At 42.4% G+C, this 16,912-nt stretch overlaps 1 long non-coding RNA gene across 2 annotated transcripts; it reads right to left on the bottom strand.

The window, feature by feature from the left end:
* Positions 1-4,020: 4,020 nt before the first annotated feature.
* On the bottom strand, positions 4,021-13,118 carry LOC146207691 (uncharacterized). 2 transcript variants are annotated; one of them, XR_014703337.1, is made up of 4 exons: positions 13,039-13,118; positions 11,071-11,129; positions 6,594-6,759; positions 4,021-4,270 (listed from the first exon to the last, which is right to left on the bottom strand). It is a non-coding gene; the product is annotated as an uncharacterized LOC146207691 (long non-coding RNA). The 2 variants fall into 2 exon arrangements; XR_014703336.1 differs by lacking the exons at positions 11,071-11,129; positions 13,039-13,118 and adding an exon at positions 9,203-9,382.
* Between the last annotated feature and the right edge of the window lie 3,794 nt (positions 13,119-16,912).

Genomic DNA, 16,912 nt, shown 5'->3' with positions numbered 1-16,912 from the left:
CTAGCTAGTCATCGCCTGTCCGCGGAATCTCGGCATGCCGTTCGCATCAACTAAACCCCTTACTTCAAGTGAGTATACCGTATCTCACGTTACGCTGCTTTGTCGCCTTTGGTTGGGATTACCTTTACAAACAACTATTTCTATATAATCCAAACTATATAATCTATATAATCTATATAATCGAAATGACAAACTCTCCACGATAAAGCTGTTCACCTAAGTTTCCGTTTTGCTTTTCACTATCTACCTAAATTAAGATCAAGCAATGAATATGGCAGAGAGAGTGGTAGTACGGTAGAGTGACATGAATATTGCAGAGGAATTCGATTCGGGCTGCAGCAATACTACAAGATAGACTGTAGCGTATTGCTGTTAAGAATGGAACAGCTCGGAAGTGTCATTATCTATATACCTCTTATTACGTCTGTAAATACCAGGAAATGATGCTTGCAAATGCTGATAAAACTGGAACCAACGCTCAGGGAAACACAGTGACATATGGAGTGGGATGTAATATTCGTATTATAAGAGAGACTAAGAACGCAGACTAAGACAGGGAGGAGGAAGAAGGAGAAGATAAACGTTATTGAACAAATAGGAGTTGCTCCAGCTTTTGAATAGGGCTCTTATTTTTCAGACTTGTTGGAAAGGGCCCGCTGTTGTCAGCAGCAGAAAATGTATGGCTTTGGCTTGGCTTGTGGGGTTTAACGCAACTCAGGCTATAAGAGACGCAGAAAACGTATGCGTCTGCACATTATTCCACATGAAACCCGACGCTTTACAGGGTATTTTATGGCTGCCAGTGTGGGCGAGGACGGCGTTGGCGGCAGTCTTAAAGTTAGATTATCGGCAATGCAAATTATTGCGGAAGAAATCTGCACAGCATTCCCCACAGCTCAGTTGATTGAGCCATGCGAGGCATAAAGATGTCACTGGTTCAGGTTCCAAAGCTACATGTTTTGGTTCTTTCCACTGCATTATATTGACTTACTTATTCATTTGGTAATGAATAAGTTCCCCAATTTCAACACTGGTTAGCTCGAATAACTAAAGAAAAAAGTTGAATAAAAATGCACAATTTACCTCTGCTTTCTGATTTGCATGACTATTGGCTTCTTTGTAATTTGTGCTGTAAGAAAGCCTTGATATCTTCACCTTTCTTTGCTATTTAAGTAGGCAAAAGAAATGAGCCCATATCTATAAAATGAGCCGATAGTGCACGTCTGACCGCTTTATACTTGACATAGTGGACATCTCTGCAATACGGTTAATTGTATTAATAATGCTAAAATACTGCTTTGACAGGTTAAATTACAAAACAAGGAGGAATCTATGAAATTTCGGTCCTTGACTTCCCTTGGAAAAAAAATCCCTTAGTGTGGAATAAAAAAACTGTATTTCACTGTAAGCATGTACAGAACCTCATTACTTATATCCACAGCTCATCACCTCCCACTCACTCTCGCGCGCATGCGGCTATTTTATGTCTTCGTATTCATTAACCAGCCTGAGAAGTTAAAGTGCGCCTCCAGCATGGTACCACCCACCCATTTCGCCGATATTTATCTGAAGTCTGACTTTGAAAATCTGGCCTTGAACCGAAAGCGAAATGAAACATGATGTGATTGCCTATAAGAGGTGTACAAGGGAGGCCACGGGCGCCACTTTCTGGTGTGAGCACAGCTTCTGCAGTGCAAGCCGGAACAGGTAACGATAAGTCGTTTAAGTATGCCTGCAGCCTTTCGCAGTCTTTCATGCCCCACGGAATGGCCGCCACTGTGACGTAGGTGCATGCTCCCTATAGACCAACACCGTGTTTACAAACAAAGGGGGCGCTCGCGGCGTCGCAACCGACTGGGGGTGAAAAATAGTGTTAGCGCCCATAGGAATGCATGGAGCCGAAATATTTCTAAGCAGTTTTTCAATTTCACGAGACACTTATGATGTCTTTATTCTGTGCAGAGTAACCATGAACATCCTAGGACAGATTGTGGAAGTGTGAAATCTCGTGACCGAGACGAAGTATTTTTAAAACACCGCGAAACGTACGGGGGTTCGAGTTGGGAGGGCGACCCATAAAAAGACAAGTAAACGCAACTTACCGCAACATATTTCTCGTTTCGCAAAGCACCAGAAGTGGTGGCCGGACTTTAAACATTGTCCAGCACTTTGAAGAAGTATGCTGCGTCATTGCGGAGGCGGTCTACTTTTAAAACTCCCCAAGTAATCTAAGTTGCGAATCCAGATACCCCCAAAATGCTCATGTAGCGAATCACGTAGTTTTGTTTACAGTATGATATGCTGCCGCATGGAGTAAATTAGCTTGATAATACTGTCCCTCAAGTGATACATCCTAGACAGAATTACATTTAAAAGGCAGTTGTCCATAGCCATACAACAATACGGACCTAACGAGAGTCGCGCATTGCAGCAGATGACAGCGCAGCTGGCGATACCCACCGCGGCCGCCTCCAGCTCCGGAGCATCTGCTAGCGACAGCGCCGGTGGTGCATTGCCGTCTGCAACTGTGCGCGATCATTTTATCGTGCTGTGAACGGTCCCGCAAGTCGTCAGACTTGCAGTACTTGCAAGGGAATGTAGTGTGCCATGCAACATGATGTCGGGGCGTGATACAAGATGTTCACCAAAAAATGAGAAGTGTTCAACGCTGCTGAACCGAGTAAAATGTTGCGGTAAGTTGTGTTTACATGCGTTTCTATGGGTCGCCCTCCCAACTCGCACCTGCATACGTTTCGCGGTATTTTAAAAATACTTCGCCTCGTTAATGAGATTTCATACTTTCGTGATCTGTTCTAAGATGTTCATGATTGCTCTGTACCCAATAACGAGGTCATAGGTGCGCCGTGAAATTAGAAAATTGCTTTGAAAATTTTCGGGTCCATGTATTCCTATGGGCGCTAAGCCTAGTTTTCACCCCCAAGCGACCCAGCCTGGCGACAGAAGCGCCACGGCATCGCGCTTACGTCACAGATCGGTGTTGGTCTATATGCTTCGAATTTGGACAACACAGCTCAATCAGCTACATTTTTGTTTCGGTTTGGCTCTGCAATCAAGCTCGTCGTTCTGATTCTTGCGATAAACAATTCCCTGGAGGCACTTCGATATTCCTTGAGTGCGATAAGGCGAAAATCCTTATGCGACTCTGTAGTCATTTTAGCATTTGTAGTCATTTGCGACGTTTCGGCTTATTTTTTTTCCTTTGTATCCATTTGCTTCCTTTCTGTTTGCAATGAATTGCTTTATAGATACGGCGTTCCTTAATTAGTTATTGATTACTTATTATAAACAACTATATCACTTTTAAGTATTTACTCATTATTTACTAAGTATTTACTCAGACTGCTTCAAAGTGTTTTGTTGGATGTGACGTCACCACCCACGTTTTTTTAGCACAAATTGACTCATCTATAGGTCCTTCGGTGACCTTAAGTATTAATTACGCTTTACTAAATGTTTTTATCTAATTTGAGAAAATCTGCCGTTTGTTACCCGTTTTGTCAGATCTCATACTGCCTCGACGTCTTTCCACCGGTTGTGACGTCATAATCCATATTTGTTCGCTTGTTTGACCCAATTTATAGGTCCTTCGGTTGCGTTTAATATTGATTATTCTTGCTTACACTTTCTTTGTCTAAATCGACATACGGCCAGCGTTTGCAACCCAGTTTTGAAATACTTTGTACTATTTAGAAGGCCGAGCTTTTTTCACGTCCTCTGGCTATATCGACATCCGACGCTATCATGACGCAAGCTTAACATTTGTGGTTCTAATTCATTACCTAATTATATCACAGTTATAAAGTTTGGCTTCTTGGCTCATTTTTTCCTCCTCTATCTTATGCAATCATTTTTTTCTCCTACATTCATTCGTTCAATTTCCAGCACGGGGGGGGGGGGGGGGGGGGGGCACTCCGCTCTGATGCACACTTTTTTTTGCACGCGCATGAGCCTAGAAAGGCATGTATAGGTATTTGAAGAAAACGAATAAAGGTTCTTGTTTCGCAGACGCAATTAATTATAACATATTTTGTTTATTGTTTCATTAGCCAAATATGGGCAAATCTCCGGGCTTCGCTCCATTGTTCCCCTTTTCCCTTGATCTTGGACCTTTGGACGTGTTTTAGTTATATGCGAGTGTAGGAATGTAAATGCAAGGGAGGTGCTCTAGAGAACCTGTAGAGAGGTCTATGGCACACCTGCACTGCATAGAACCACCACATATATCTCCTGCTTTTTTCCCTGGTATGCACTGAAATTAGGGAAAGAAAATGGCTTTATCACACAGAGATAATTTTTTTTAGAAAACAAAATGGAGTGCTCTGGTAAAATTCATTTAGGAAACGGTAAATCGAAGCCAAAGATTTTCACATCGGCGTACTGGCAAGCAGCACAACTAGGATTCAACATAGCTTTTACTCAGGGCTGCCCTTCAGCACTGATACTTACCTAATTTGTAGGTGGAACATTTAATTAACGGACTGACATTCAATACCGTCAATACAAAATCAATCCCAAAGTTCGCTGTGTGAACTTTGTGTCAACCAACCTCAGCAGCAGGACTACGCCCACTGCGAAAAGAAGGAGGGGGAGAGGAGGAGCAAAAGGCCTCTCTGTATCCCTTTACTTGATTCCGCCCTGTGCTTGAAGCGCTCAATCTATCTACGCAGATTTCCTTATCTCATCGTTTCACATCTATGCTTCCTGCTCAGGAGCTGAAAAATCAGAAATTCAAGGTGGTGGTTATTGGATGCAGACATCGAGTTTAGAGGTCGCAAGCAATGAAAGAACATAATTTTCTTCAGGAAGCAAGAAAAGTTCCAGCAAAACATGCTCTAGAAAAACATTCACGCATTCCAGAGCAAGTTCGCACAGCGCATGTCATTCTCTCATATACTATGAATCCAAGCAGAAATGTCCACCAGGTGTTCCCTGTTATGTCGATGCAAATTTCAATGAAACCTGCGGTGCATTAAAATCTGATACGAGTTATTATTGTTCAGTATTTTTGAGTACGGTGAACAAGTAAGAGAAGGGATTGAAGATTACAATAGTTCTCTGTAATGCACAGCGGTGCATCGGCGACTGACCGCGTGTGCCAAACTGTCCCGCTCGGTCACTGATTTGTAACTATAAGGTATTTGTCACGCGTAAAACATGCTAAGATTGTGACGGCCGAGGGAGGTAACAACTCGGCGTATGATGTAGTGCTCGTGCTTTTCTCCATCTATACTTTCCTCGGTGCAATATTTCGTGCTGCAACAACTTGAGAACAGCAACAGTGGAATAGGTTAACGTGAGCACTGCTAAACATCACTATGAAACTCTTTTTACCTAGAGCAGAAGATACCATTATAAAGCGCTCATTATGTAAACGTTAGCGAAATAGAACCTCATGACCGCTTCGTGCTGCCAAAGGAAACTTATGAGCCTTAATATCAGAGAGTTTCAAGGCATGGGTTGTGAATTACCGCGCAGTGGACATCAAAACACAATAGCCATTCGGTGTCTTGGCGGCGGTTTAATTTTTAGAATGTTTAATAAACAGATACATTCCCAAACAGGCACAAGAAAAATGCTGTGCTGAATGGTCTTAGTAAACATCACAGCGTTTTAGGGTACACAAAAAAGAGAAAATAAACAGCGTCACCCAGAATATCCGCAGCAATCCCAATTGTTGCGTTGATTACAATATTCTTAGGAAACTTTATAAACACTGTAGAACCTTGTAGAACCTGGCCATACCGTTTGCCAACAACCCCCTTTCAGAGCACCTTCCGACTCGGCTACGAAATTTCGAGTTTGGTTGAAGTTTTGATGACGTCAAAGGATTGCGTCACATGACCGAGAGCTGATTTGTCACGGACGAGCGTGTGCACGTCACTCCTTGCATCGATTCGGAGAATGTCGGTGATGAGCAAGGTGTTTTCGTAATGTGGAAAAAAGTGCCCTAGCATCAACTAAATCTGCTCAGAAAATATAACTTTGTATCTTTTTATATATTCTTCCTGATTTCAATACGACTGGTTTTGTTTTTGTTTTTTTCGATGTTTGATGCCTCAGGGCATACGAGGGATGTTATGAAGGATGAAGGGCATGATCATATAAATGAAGAAAGGTTGGCTGATGTATTGAAGTCTAGGAATGAACGATAATGCGGTGCCTGCGTCCAAGGAGCATATGATGACAGACGCTTGTTTTATTCGCCGGCAAGGATTCCATGCCCTTAAAGTGAAATGAGGCTTCTTGCTCCTGGAGGAAAGGCAATAAGCTTTTTCAACAGAAAAAGAAACCCGCAAGCTTTCGCCAGCGGAGATATTCTTTTAAGTCATGAAAAATTAACTAGGACGTGGAAGCGTAGTCGGCAATTCCGGCTATTGGTTTGCAAGACTTCTGTGATCGCGCACGTGACGAAGCACCACGCTTTCGAAACACTCCGGACTGAGAGAGTTTTTCTTGGATTGCTTAACCTTATGCTTTCAGCCCTCAAGGACCTTGTTTTTGTAATGTAAAAGCGCTTTTAGTGTGATACCGAAATAAGTATTAATAATTGTATAATCAAGAGTTAATATTACCATCAGAGGACAAGTGTTTGATGTAGTAGGCGCCCAAGCAGGAGGAGGTGGTAGAGAGATCGGTTCTGAAGCACGTGGATGCCTTTGATTTGAATAACGCATGAGGCTTGGCGCTGGTGATGGTCTTGTGGTGCGACGGGTTCGAAACCTAGGAGGTAATACGCATCTGAAAAGGGACAACATAACCAAAGTCAATAAAACCGTAAAATGTTTAAAAACTGGCTGGACACTTAATTTTAACTCAAGGGTGTTAGTGACATCGTTTCTTTGTGCTGTGGAAGCGTGCTCGGCACGGTACCCAGGTGACACAGTTGCGATTTGAGCATTTTACAACTGGCTTTTCGTTAGAGCAAGACTATTTGGCCCGAAATCAGGGCCCTCCGTATTTCCACTTTGATACCTTCTGGTTCTGCATTCCTACGCTTTCGCCACACCCTGCAAGCCGATAACCCTTCCTTTGCCTTTGATAATCTTATCTTCTCCTTCAAATGGAATATACAGGCATATTCTATCTCCTCACTGTGGTCATTCCAGGACCCGCATTCCTGCCAGCACCCTATACCCTCTCACTAAGCCTTATTGCGCCTCGTCCTCACCTTTACCTCGCCTCTAAAGTGAGGGACGGGATTTCTCTCTTTCCGCTCTTTAGTCTGCTAACCTTGGCAGGTGGTACTTCGCTCTCGAGCTACCTACCACGGCGGGCTGGTGGCCGGTTACGCCTGCAGCTACTAAGCTTATATCGCTCTGTGCACGAACGGGTGCTTATGAGCTGCGATCTTCAATAAAATACCACTATCTTGCCCAATTCTATTGTCACAGGAATAATAACAATGACGCAGAAGCATAGTTGTGATCTGGCACTGGCTCTGGACACTCGCCTACGATATGCGTTCTCGCTGAATAATAACAATAGAGGTACCTTGCAGTGACAAACAGAACTACGAAGATGGCTACAACAGAAGACGTAACTATTACAGGTCGGCTCTGACTCGGATCACAGACCCGGAAAGAAGCCGCTACTTAAATGAATGTAGAAGAATCGAAAGGTTTTCGAACGGCCGAACTACAACATCCACCTCAATTTAATATTGCTCTATCTGGACTGCAGCAAGCAAAACCAGATGGTGAACTCGCATGAAAATAGTGGCTGTTTTTATATAGAGTTCAAAAGAAGCAGATAAAAGCCAGTCATTATCTGATAGCTGCACCAGCCATGTTTGAAATCACACCTAAAGTCAAAATCAGTAAAAGGCAAAGGCCAGTTCCACACTGCTGCAGCTGGGCTTCGCAGAAATTCCGATGTTCGCCCGTCAGACGCCTGCATGCGACATCTCAAGTCTGCAACGGAAGTGAGAACTGCGCGACATTGGCGGCAACTGTATGAAGCCTGCATTTTAAACCCGTGGCGTGTGGCAGGATGCGTTTAAGAGAATGTTTCTTTCTGCGCTTGCAAGGTTCTATGGTTGGCATGGGACAGTGTGAGAGATAAAAACCATCCACTCCACTTGGAGGCGAAAGGAGGCTTAGGTCCCATTAAGATAACACAGAATAAATGAGGCAAATCTAACCATGTGAAATATAAGGAATGGAATGCAATATGAATAAAAATGGGATAATGATAAAACCAGAATGTGAATATATCTGTCAGTGAAAGAAAATATACAAATATATTTTTATCGCATAAGTCCAATTTACCACTCCTGTACTTTTCATCTCGCATCTTGGTGCCCCTTTACTCAGGTAGGGCTTACAAATTAACCTTTCACTTTCATTGAACCTCATTATCTTCCATGCAGTGTCTGGACTGTCACTGTCAGCAAGCATTCACTAACACAGGAAGTAGTGGTAACGTCTTCGAACGCATGAACAGAACAGCAAGGAAATCGGGAGCCGTTACTGAAGTCTCCTTGACGAACATTACTCCAAAGTTTCAGAATTGAAAAGAATTCTCCTCTGTAAAGATATATGGTGTTATAAGGATGTGTTTATAATGCAAAGTCAAATATGCGAGAATGAATCACGAATGGTGCTTAAAAATAAAATAAAAGACTACCTCCGTGCTTTCAGGTCCGGCAAATATTACCATGCAAGTTTCAGGGCAAAGGATCTACTTAAGTACAGAATCATAAATAAGATGTAAAGGAATATCTCGCTGCGATGCAGAAGAGTCCAACACAGACGTAGTCTTGTTTCACTATGGCCTGACTAGAATATTATGAAACTTAACCAAAGCGACATCCTATAGCACCTCCCTCCATAGACCATTTTTCTTCAGATTTGGTAAGGAACTAAACTTACGTCTATGAACACTTTTCTCATCATCATCACCAGCGATCCAATTTTTCGTCGCATCTAAGTTAAGTGTAGGCTGCAGTTAACATTACTTCTCCGTTTCGCAGGCGCATGATGATAGCTCCTCTATTTGTATTTATGTATGTATCGCTTGGCGACATTTCTAGATTAGCGGCCAGCACATATATGTCATGTTTCTATGTTGCCTGCTTGAACAAAAGAAACACGTCATTAACTTTACAGCAATACAATCCTTCAGCCTCCTTTTTCGATTTAATTGCGGAATATACATTAAATCACAAAACGTTTTGTCTTACTCTGATATGGCCAGTAAGGCAAAAAGGATGAACGTGCAGTGCACCGCACAGCTCATGGCAGCTAGTTCCAAACTGTGCTCAATGAAATAAGGCAGACTCGGAGTCTGAAAGTGTTCAAGGAAGGCCCAGTTTCGATAAAGATGTAAAAGTGAAGGCAGTTTCTTAAAATGCTCTTTTGGGTGCTTTTGTAAGTAGGAGGAGGACCTCTGAGTTGCACATAAATTCTGCCTCGTGCCGACGCAGCAAATCTAAGAGACCGAGAACTTGATGCAGTGGCATTTTGAATACTTAATTATTCTCAAAATCGTCTTGATGAAACACATGGTAGCGCATGAATTATGCATTTTCTTATGTAGCGGTTGCTATCTTCCGCTTAGGAGCTTATGCGAAGGCAAAGCGTGTTGCAGAGTGTGCGAAAATCAATTTGGTGGTCTTATTTTTGCTGTGCAAACAGAAGAGCATTATGCGTCGGGTTGTTAAGGTGCTGCGGGATTTGATCGGTATCTTTATCATTTTCATATTTGAATCTACATTTCAGCTACAGATGATTTTAAGTTACCTAAACCAATTAACCAGTTTATATATTAAGTTTTTCTTTTCAAAATTATTCTTTAGGAAATAGAACTAACCCATCCGCGTAGAGGTGGTGTAATCGAAAATTTAGCTAGGGGCATGTTAAGCGGGGTTCTCAAAGGAACTAAGATATAGTGACAGTGTTGTGACAATACTTCTTTGAATTTATTTATATTATATATTGCTTATCTTAAGAGGCCTTTCCTTGCCGTTGTAAGCTGTTCTCGTGTCCATCCTGTGAAGAATCGGGAGGATAAGGGAGATTCGCGATGCGCAGGAACAATTCAGTTTAACTGTGGCATAGTAAATTTTGGCATTCTCATTGTCCTGTCACAGGCATCGCCTCTTTACAATGCCGGAGAAAAGTGAGGGCACTCTTCTGACAGGTAAAATTACGGCTACTTTCACTATGATTGCTGCTTTTCACTGCGAGAACCTCAGGGCCACGAGAAATTTGAGGACAAGCATTGCATGTCGCCACTGTTGGCCGGTAGACCCCAGACATGGGACCCGTCAGCATGTAAGCACATGAACGCGATCATTGATGCCATTAGTGGGGCAGGTGGAGTTCCGTAGCGCTTTGCTCTCTTACAGTGCTGCCATGTACCACTGGTTTACATCAACCAGAATACGCAAAATATCCGTAATCTTAAGGTGGACTGCAGCGTCAAACTCCAGGATTTCACGTTTTGCAACCACAATTTCTGATGTTTCCTGCTTTTATTCCAGCTTCTTCACTGCACTTGTGATCCCTCGCAAGCAAGCCTCTCCACGACTTGCTAATTCGCGGTTGTACTGCCAAATGCTTCCTCAAAATTAAAGAGCGCTGCAGAATCTGCATTGGAGTAATGCGAAAACACGGATGCGCGCAAATTCAAATTGCGCGCCAATCTCTTCCTACGCCCTTTTTCGACTCTACCGCCGGTTGCGTGACGTCACATCGTCAAAGTCACATTAATTCACTTCTCGTTTAAACATTTTAGTCTTTGGTACTTTCAAATTGCGCGCCAGTCCCTTCCTATGTCCTTTTTAGGTCGACTTCAGGTTGCGTGACCTCACATCGTTGACGTCACCTTAATTGACTGAGTTAATCAACTATTTCAGTATTTGATACATTCAAATGTGGCGCCAAGCCATTGGCTAATGAGGCCATTTTCGCCTTTACTTTAACATTTTTGTCTCTACCTAAATACTCAATTAACCTATTGGCCTAAGTAATTTTTCGGACACAACATTAAGTCACCCTCTATTGTTTGACACTACTCATTAACCTCTATCCCTTGTCAAGTACTCACAACTGTTGCGGACACGATTTAGCTGACGCCGTCTGCGGTCGCAGGCTGGGGACAGAAATCTGTGAACATAGCGAGGTAATGATTTTGGAATAATAACTGCGTTTGTACTATCCTTATGTTGTGAAAAATAGTAACAATGTTTTCCTGAAAGATATGATTGAAAATTCCCTCTGTTATATTAGAAGTAGGTTACACTGCTTGAAAGCTGCGCAACAAGCACAGCGTCACATTTTAAGTGGAGAATAGATGGTAACTTTGATTGCGATGCCTCAAACGTTATATATCTCCTAAAATGCGGTGTATGCCGCATGCAGTATATTGGCCAGACAGCTACCCCTCTACGAATGCGGTTTAATAATCATCGTGCTCATGTCCGCTCTCTGCCAAACATTCCCTTTTCAAAACATATCAACCAGAAACAGCACTCATTCGACTCAGTCAAACTAACAGTTCTTAAGGGGGGATTCAATAATTTACGGGAACGGGAGCAGCGTGAGTCATACTTTATTTATAAGTTTAGGACAATTGATACTGGGATAAATGAAAACATTGGGGCAATGTCGTTCTTACGAGCCCTACAAGTTTAATGCTAAGCACATATATCAATCATTATCCCTTGACAGTTTTCCTCGTTTTTTTTTTATCTTACCCCCTCCCCCTCCCCCGCTTTTTTTCCCGCTTCTTTGATATCCTCCATATCCCACTTCTCGTAAAAACCTTCTTCATTCTTGGCACTCACATCTTTTAGCGAAAACCTCTAAGTATTTCACCATTTTACTGTTCCACATAATTTTTTTCTTCTTTTCTTTCTTTGAGGTTCATCTCTCGTCGCGAGTTGCTTACCGCTCTAAGCAGGCTGAAACTTTATTCGCCGCTGTCAGGTTCTTCTAACCAGCAATGTCCACCTGGTTGTGGTGTCTTTTTTTTTTTTTCATCCTGTATGGCCACGAGTTGGAGCGAGGGTGGGTAGGATAACAGGCACAGCAGAGAAAAAGAAAAAATCTTGAAAGCCAACGCCTTGACCATTGATAGTTGACCACTTCTCCCAAATACCTCCTTCACATTTGGCGCTCCCATTTTTTAGTGAGAACAAGAAAAATAAATTTCTCACCATCTGCAGCAAACATGTTCCCCCACCTGTTTCTTTTTTTTTTTTTTTCGAGGTTGTTCCGCGGCTGCCTGTATTGTGTATTGTATACAGATGACTTCCGGTGGCCGGTGCCTTGGATGGATGACCCTTTGGGCCTAGCCTGCTCTCCGCACCTGTGTGTGTGTGTGTGTTGTGCGTATCCAGCTGGTTTACCTGTATGTGCCCATATTCTGTTTGTATCACCTCTTGCCAACACTATAAGAAGACGAACAAGAATCATGTACCCTTAGTCTTGAGAAAGGCAGGGCTCCTGCCGAAACGTCGACTCCAAATAAACTTGGAAACAGTATGAAGCAATTTTTCACTTGTATATATATATATATATATATATATATATATAAATATATATATATATATATATATATATATATATATATATATATATATATATATATATATATATATATATATATATATATATATATATATATATATATATATATATTGACAGAGAATGGCAGATTTGCAGTGAGCCCCGCATTGAATGTAAGACGGCGCTGACCACAGGGCACGAATTGCAGCCAGACACGCCGAACTCGAGAACTGTTCATTGGGCAGCTTTTCTACTTAAAGAGATGAACTCGGCAGCCGCAATAGGTGTCTGTTCAATGATCTTTGAAAACAAGAATTTGCTGATCTCAGCGCCGCTACGCTGATAAATTATTTCCAATCACAAGATCCAATCCGCAAGCAGTTTATATAGTTTGCCGAAACGTCGGCTGACTGCTTGGTTTCCTGTAACCACAAATACGTGACAGTGCATTTGTGAATTAGCGTGAACTCAAATAAACACACCAATATAAGAACTTTCGGCTGACCTCGTTAGTGAATGAAACAATTGTCAAACGCAGCTCGTCGCTTTGTTGCGCAGGCTTCGAACTTCCGTTCTCCCTAAATCAAAGTACAATATTGTGGTTAGCTTAAAGTACGTTCGGTGAGTGAGTAAATTGCCTCTAATTAACTACCCACGGCCTGTAAATGAACTCATTATGTAGACCAGCAGGCATGCAGAAAATGCACCCTTGTATCCTATTTGGCAAGATATTCGTTTGCAATAACAAACGATAACAGTTTATTGTAGGTTGAGGACAATAGAATGCCTCCCCCAAACCACTAATATATCACGGGGCTAAGAATAACACTACAGATGCAGCCGTTTATACGTGATTACCTTGTGTTTAGCAGGGCCTCTTTAATTTTACCTAGTCGCGCCATCAAGCACCATTAGACTTGCGCAGCCATGTGAAGTAGGAGTGCCTTGTGCATAATTTTATGCATGTTGATTGCTGCTCTGGAAATACGTTTGGTTGTAATGTGCAAAACAAATGATGATCGGAAAAGTGCCATGTAGGTAGCGGAATATATCATTATTGACTAAGGTTTGGATCAAGATAATAAAATAGAATAGGTGATCTGCATTACGCTGAATACGATCGTGTGTTGAAAGCAGTGCAAAATTGATATTGTTTCGACTTTTCACAGGAGTCCCTCACTTTCCGTTCAAAATAAACCGAAAACTTCCTCCGCAGAATTTGGCGGTGGTCGTGTCTTGCTGATTTCAGTATCCAGGAGGACAGGAGCTGAGCGCCCGCTGTAAATGAACCCTGTGAATACTCAGAGCAACCATCCTTATTGTTGCATGATGTGATTAGTACTCGAAGCGTTCCGCATATTCGAATCCCGTCTGGGTCATTTTATGCAAACAAGCAACGCTCATTGCTTCGTATAAGATATTAGCCATGTGAAGGTTTGACTTAGTCTGTTGAGTGTTATACTTGGCAGGTGTGCGCGGTGAAATCGGGCGGACCAGCGCTACATGTACACAAATTAAGCTTAATACACGTTCTCCTCTGACATCGTAAGTGACTTCGTATTGTTCCCGATTGTATGGCGCAATGCTTGGCTCTTCGGAGGGGGGCAACCTCTCAGAACTGCGTGCCTATTACCATGCGGAGCTCCGGAAATTTGCTGTATGTTCTGAGACCGAGCATTTGAAACGCTTTGGCTGTTGCAGCGTTCTGCACTCCACCTAAAGCTCAGCACAAAATCTTAGCCCTGCCAATCCAGAACGAATTGATAACATAGTATTCCTATAGCATCCAGTAAGCATCGAACTGATCTGGAGGTTGAGTTGTATTAAAATGTCATTAATGGCATCGTGTATTAAGGAGGCCGGCGGGCAGTTTCTATATTTCACTAATCAAGGGACGTTCTCATAACAACGGTGTATTGCGAAATCACATAGATATCAGAAATTTGAGGAACTGCTAAAAAATGCTTTCATGTTCTGCGACGAAAGTATTTGAGAATATTCCGATTTCTCTCATTAAGTACATTGGTTATGTACTGAACCAATAACGTAAAACAGGAAAAACAAAGAGACTTAAAACGCGTGCTTGATAACAATGTATTTTTATATTTCCCAATACTTCGGGTGGTGATGAATTTAGGCTCATGTTGTCAGTTCGGTAAAAAATGCAAAGAAACAATTTTTTTAACCTTCGTGGCTTTTCATTATTTATTTTTATAGTGCGCACATTCGAGCTCTCTCTAATACCCATGCAACATGTGGCGCAGCTACCTACCTTCTTAATTAATGAGTGCTGTTTTTGTGTTAGATGTTTATGCCTGTATTACTACATCGCCCCCCATCCTCCAAATTACAGCATTTGTTTGAGAACGAACCAACTGTTGCGAAAGATTGCAACCAACCGCGTAGCTCATTTTATAGGAGCTTGCGATTGTAAACTTTTGCTGCACACAATACGCGAACCTGTCGCGTGATTTTCGCCTTATGCGTGGCTCTCGCATTACGCAGGATAATCGAATGCGCCAATAGTGGATTGTTTTACCATTGTACTGTTTCACCAGGGCGAAAACAAAATACAGCAGCAGAAATATAGCGAGTTAGTGAAGAACCCGTGACATACCAAAGCGCGAAAAATTCAAAGCAAACGTATTAGCTAATTTGACTTCGATATTAGGTTTCTACTGCAAGCTACAATACAGCTGCTCATCTGGTCACTCCATAGTAGCATCGGTTCCAGCGCACCCTAGCGATAATGTTAATATCATTCATTTTCAAGAAAACTTGCAGCGTAGTGTTCGCGGTCACATAAGCTGAAACGTCAAGGCATTGGTAAATGTGGATACCATGAAACGGAACTTAATAAATGTTTCACTCCGCTTAGCTTCCCGATACGAACTTCGAATCGGCGCGCCTAAGCTTCATTGAAAACAGGGGAACACCTGGAGAGTCACACCTTGATGGTGCGAATTATAGTTAACAACAGCACACACCGAGACATAACTGAATAATCAAGAAAAACGACGCCACAAATTCAATATTTTATTGTTGATGTTGTTCTCATAAGGCAAATGGTCTGTGCCACGTTGTGCATCCATCTATGACGGATATCTCTCAGTCATCTACTACAACGTGCGATTCACTCGCTGTGATGACTGACTTGCTAAAGCATCCACTCATAATCTCAATGCCATAAAACCGAAATGAAGGCTCAGTGTGCCATAAATAAAGACAGGTGATCAAAATTATTTCGAAACTTTCCATCTCAGCGTGCCGGCAGCCCACATGAGGTCTCGTGATCTTAAATAAATTGATGAAGTGACAGCAGGCCATCATACGACTCTTTAATGCCTGCCGCTTTTTATTTCCTTTTTTAAAGCTCACTTCTAAAATATAGCTAACAGCCCACTGCTTGACAATGCAATGTATGCAATGTACGCCGGGAAATGCATTCTTTATCCCAGTCATATATATACATACAACTAGACTTGGTTATCCTTCTCATGAATGCTGAAGAGTGTATTTAATATCTTCGAAGAGAAAGTGCAATTATGCCGACCTTATTTGCTTGCCTGCATACCGATCCTTCATAAATATAACAAAAATCGGCCATGAACAGGCGTCCGCTTACTGCCGTACTGCGTTATTGGTTCTAATGTGCGGGTTGTCTAGACGCACACGCCTCGAGATGCTGCACGAGCTCTGGCATCCTGTGCCCTCTTCTGAGCAATAAAGAAAGGTCGCATTTTAAGCGCGCGGCCTGCGCTCAAGAGATGGCACTAGGCGTTTGATAGCCGAGCTCACAGAGGTGATATACACATCCTAGAAGGAAACGCAGCACATCCAGCTCTTTCATTCAAGTGGTAAACATACGAGCGCCGCCATCATCTAACTATTGCGCCATTTGACGCTCGTTCGTGTATTCAAAATTCCTTTCCACTATGAACACACAATTCAAACGCATTGTTTGGAAAATACCGGACGGTATGGAGCGCCCAATAAGTTCGCGTATCCCCTTTACCATTGTAATTTCAATTTTATTTGCTTCCTGTGCGAATATGAAGAAAACATTCTAGTTATCCAGTCCACAAAAGTCTGCCTAGGGCTGTTGTCATTAAAAGTGTGCAGTAGTAGTTCGCATGCCGAAACAAGACCAGCTCCTAAACATCGTCCTCTATGACATCGTTCTTGCAAACTTCAGTGAGCATGTAGTAACCAGTAGATTACAACATCGCCTTGGAGATAAAGCAGCATTCCTTCACGCCACGCTTGATTTCCGCCAACATCTTCATACTCAGAGCTTATTCCTCCAAATATAAGCAGAGACTCTGCCAAGGTACTAGAACGCATGTACATCGTACACGAGGACTAGGAAACAGTAGACG

This window comes from Amblyomma maculatum, chromosome 1, assembly GCF_055883805.1.
Source record: "Amblyomma maculatum isolate TAMU_Amacu chromosome 1, ASM5588380v1, whole genome shotgun sequence".
NCBI classification, from domain to species: domain Eukaryota; kingdom Metazoa; phylum Arthropoda; class Arachnida; order Ixodida; family Ixodidae; genus Amblyomma; species Amblyomma maculatum.
This window is presented reverse-complemented; position numbering and strand designations above follow the sequence as displayed.